Here is a 4,308-nt window from a genome sequence, read left to right as displayed (position 1 = left end):
TTGGGAACGTACCAATGTCCAGTCTTTGGCGGCAGCCCGCTGCCCTTGATGCATACGCTGTACTTCAAAGTTGGTCCAGTTACGGGCAGCAAACGGCGCTCTCGTCGGTGGTGCTGAGCTCTAGGCGGGACCACACCTAAACATACTTCTCAATTTCGCTCCTGGGAACAAAGGTGAGCCGCACTCATTATGAAGGGTGAAAGCTTTATTTTCCGGCAATTTCCTAATATATTTCGGTCTAACCAAGACCTTTTTCAGAGAACAGCCGCTACATCACAGGACCCCAAAGGGCGACCAAGGACGCTATCGGCATTAACAGCGTTTTATGCCCCTGGTGGGCTGTTTAACACTCAGAGTGGGGCATGCTGGTGCTTGTGGTGCGTTAGGGTGCATTGTTCTTACCCTCCTGTGTTCGGTGTTTGTTTGTGCTATCACTCCTCCATATTCCTGATGCAAACAGTCATTTATGTTGCTTGGGACCGTACCAAAGTCCAGTCTTTGGCGGCAGCCCGCTGCCCTTGATGCATACGCTGTCCTTCAAAGTTGGTTCAGTTACGGGCAGCAAACGGCGCTCTCGTTGGCGGTGCTGAGCTCTAGGCGGGACCTCGCCTAAACATACTTCTCAATTTCGCTCCTGGGAACAAAGGTGAGCCGCACTCATTATGAAAGATGAAAGCTTTATTTTCCGGCAATATCTTAATATATTTCGGTCTAACCAAGACATTCTTCAGAGGACAGCCGCTACATCACAGGACCCCTAAGCGCGACCGATGACGCTATTGGCGTTAACAGCATTTTATTCTCCCTCGTGGGCTGTTTAACCCTGAGAGTGAGGCATGCTGGTGCTTGTGGTGCGTTAGGGTGCATTGTTCTTACCCTCCTGTGTGCGATATTTGTTTGTGCTATCACTCCTCCATATTCCCGATGCAAACAGTCATATATGTTGCTTGGGACCGTACCAAAGTCCAGTCTTTGGAGGAAGCCCGCTGCCCTTGAGGCATACGCTGTCCTTCAAAGTTGGTCCAGTTGCGGGCAGCAAACGGCGCTCTCGTCGGCGGTGCTGAGCTCTAGGCGGGTCCACACTTAAACATGCTTCTCAATTTCGCTCCTGGGAACAAAGGTGAGCCGCACTCATTATGAAAGGTGAAAGCTTTATTTTCCGGCAATTTCCTAACATATTTCAGTCTAACCAAGACATTCTTCAGAGGACAGCCGCTACATCACAGGACCCCAAAGCGCGACCAATGATGCTATCGGCATTACCAGCGTTTTATGCCCCATGGTGGGCTGTTTAACACTCAGAGTGAGGCATGCTGGTGCTTGTGGTGCGTTGGGGTGCATTGTTCTTACCCTCCTGTGGGCGATGTTTGTTTGTGCTATCACTCCTCCATATTCCCGATGCAAACAGTCATTTAAGTTGCGTACCAAAGTCCAGTCTTTGGCGGCAGCCCGCTGCCCTTGATGCATACGCTGTACTTCAAAGTTGGTCCAGTTACGGGCAGCAAACGGCGCTCTCGTCGGTGGTGCTGAGCTCTAGGCGGGACCACGCCTAAACATACTTCTCAATTTCCCTCCTGGGAACAAAGGTGAGCCGCACTCATTATGAAGGGTGAAAGCTTTATTTTCCAGCAATTTCCTAATATATTTCGGTCTAACCAAGACCTTCTTCAGAGGACAGCCGCTACATCACAAGACCCCAAAGCGCGACCAATGACGCTATTGTCATTAACAGCGTTTATGCCCCCTGGTGGGCTGTTTAACACTCTGAGTGAGACATGCTGGTGCATGTGGTGCGTTAGGGTACATTGTTCTTACCCTCCTGTGGGCGATGTTTGTTTGTGCTATCACTCCTCCATATTCCCGATGCAAACAGTCATTTATGTTGCTTGGGACCGTACGAAAGTCCAGTCTTTGGCGGCAGCCCGCTGCCCTTGATAAATACGCTGTCCTTCAAAGTTGGTCCAGTTACGGGCAGCAAACGGCGCTCTCGTCGGCGGTGCTGAGCTCTAGGCGAGACGCTGCCTAAACATACTTCTTAATTTCGCTCCTGGGAACAAAGGTGAGCCGCACTCATTATGAAGGGTGAAAGCTTTATTTTTCGGCAATTTCCTAATATATTTCGGTCTAACCAAGACCTTCTTCAGAGGACAGCCGCTACATCACAGGACCCCAAAGCGCAACCAATGACGCTATCGGCATTTACAGCGTTTTATGCCCCCTGGTGGGCTGTTTAACACTCAGAGTGCGGAATGCTGGTGCTTGTGGTGCGTTAAGGTGCATTGTTCTTACCCTCCTGTGGGCGATGTTTGTTTGTGCTATCACTCCTCCATATTCCCGATGCAAACAGTCATTTATGTTGCTTGGGACCGTACCAAAGTCCAGTCTTTGGCGGTAGCCCGCTGCCCTTGATGCATACGCTGTACTTCAAAGTTGGTCCAGTTACGGGCAGCAAACGGCGCTCTCGTTGGTGGTGCTGAGCTCTAGGCGGGGCCACGCCTAAACATACTTCTCAATTTCGCTCCTGGGAACAAAGGTGAGCCGCACTCATTATGAAGGATGAAAGCTTTATTTTTCGGCAAATTCCTAATATATTTCGGTCTAACCAAGACCTTCTTCAGAGGACAGCCGCTACATCACAGGACCCCAAAGCGCGACCAATGATGCTATCGGCATTAACAGCGTTTTATGCCCCATGGTGGGCTGTTTAACACTCAGAGTGAGGCATGCTGGTGCTTGTTGTGCGTTAGGGTGCATTGTTCTTACCCTCCTGTGGGCGATGTTTGTTTGTGCTATCACTCCTCCATATTCCCGATGCAAATAGTCATTTAAGTTGCGTACCAAAGTCCAGTCTTTGGCGGCAGCCCGCTGCCCTTGATGCATACTCTGTACTTCAAAGTTGGTCCAGTTACGGGCAGCAAACAGCGCTCTCGTCGGTGGTGCTGAGCTCTAGGCGGGACCACGCCTAAACATACTTCTCAATTTCACTCCTGGGAACAAAGGTGAGCCGCACTCATTATGAAGGGTGAAAGCTTTATTTTCCGGCAATTTCCTAATATATTTCGGTCTAACCAAGACCTTCTTCAGAGGATAGCCGCTACATCACAAGACCCCAAAGCGCGACCAATGACGCTATTGTCATTAACAGCGTTTATGCCCCCTGGTGGGCTGTTTAACACTCAGAGTGAGGCATGCTGGTGCTTGTGGTGCATTAGGGTGCATTGTTCTTACCCTCCTATGGGCGATGTTTGTTTGTGCTATCACTCCTCCATAATCCCGATGCAAACAGTCATTTCTGTTGCTTGGGACCGTACCAAAGTCCAGTCTTTAGCGGCAGCCCGCTGCCCTTGATGCATACCCTGTCATTCAAAGTTGGTCCAGTTACGGGCAGCAAACGGCGCTCTCGTCGGCGGTGCTGAGCTCTACGCGGGACCACGCCTAAACATACTACTCAATTTCGCTCCTGGGAACAAAGGTGAGCCGCAGTCATTATGAAGGGTGAAAGCTTTATTTTAAGGCAATTTCCTAATATATTTCGGTCTAACCAAGACCTTTTTCAGAGGACAGCCGCTACATCACAGGACCCCAAAGCGCAACCAAGGACGCTATCGGCATTAACAGCGTTTTATGCCCCTGGTGGGCTGTTTAACACTCAGAGTGAGGCATGCTGGTGCTTGTGGTGCGTTAGGGTGCATTGTTCTTACCCTCCTGTGTTCGATGTTTGTTTGTGCTATCACTCCTCCATATTCCCGATGCAAACAGTCATATATGTTGCTTGGGACCGTACCAAAGTCCAGTCTTTGGCGGCAGCCCGCTGCCCTTGATGCATACGCTGTCCTTCAAAGTTGGTCCAGTTACGGGCAGCAAACGGCGCTCTCGTCGGCGGTGCTGAGCTCTACGCGGGACCACGCCTAAACATACTTCTCAATTTCGCTCCTGGGAACAAAGGTGAGCCGCACTCATTATGAAAGGTGAAAGCTTTATTTTCCGGCAATATCTTAATATATTTCGGTCTAACCAAGACATTCTTCAGAGGACAGCCGCTACATCACAGGACCCCTAAGCGCGACCGATGACGCTATCGGCGTTAACAGCATTTTATTCTCCCTCGTGGGCTGTTTAACCCTGAGAGTGAGGCATGCTGGTGCTTGTGGTGCGTTAGGGTGCATTGTTCTTACTCTCCTGTGTGCGATATTTGTTTGTGCTATCACTCCTCCATATTCCCGATGCAAACAGTCATATATGTTGCTTGGGACCGTACCAAAGTCCAGTCTTTGGAGGAAGCCCGCTGCCCTTGATGCATACGCTGTC

The sequence above is a fragment of the Lissotriton helveticus genome, chromosome 2_1, assembly GCF_964261635.1.
Source record: "Lissotriton helveticus chromosome 2_1, aLisHel1.1, whole genome shotgun sequence".
Classification (NCBI taxonomy): Eukaryota; Metazoa; Chordata; class Amphibia; order Caudata; family Salamandridae; genus Lissotriton; species Lissotriton helveticus.
The sequence above is the reverse complement of the archived record's forward strand: the minus strand, read 5'-3'. Positions refer to the sequence as shown.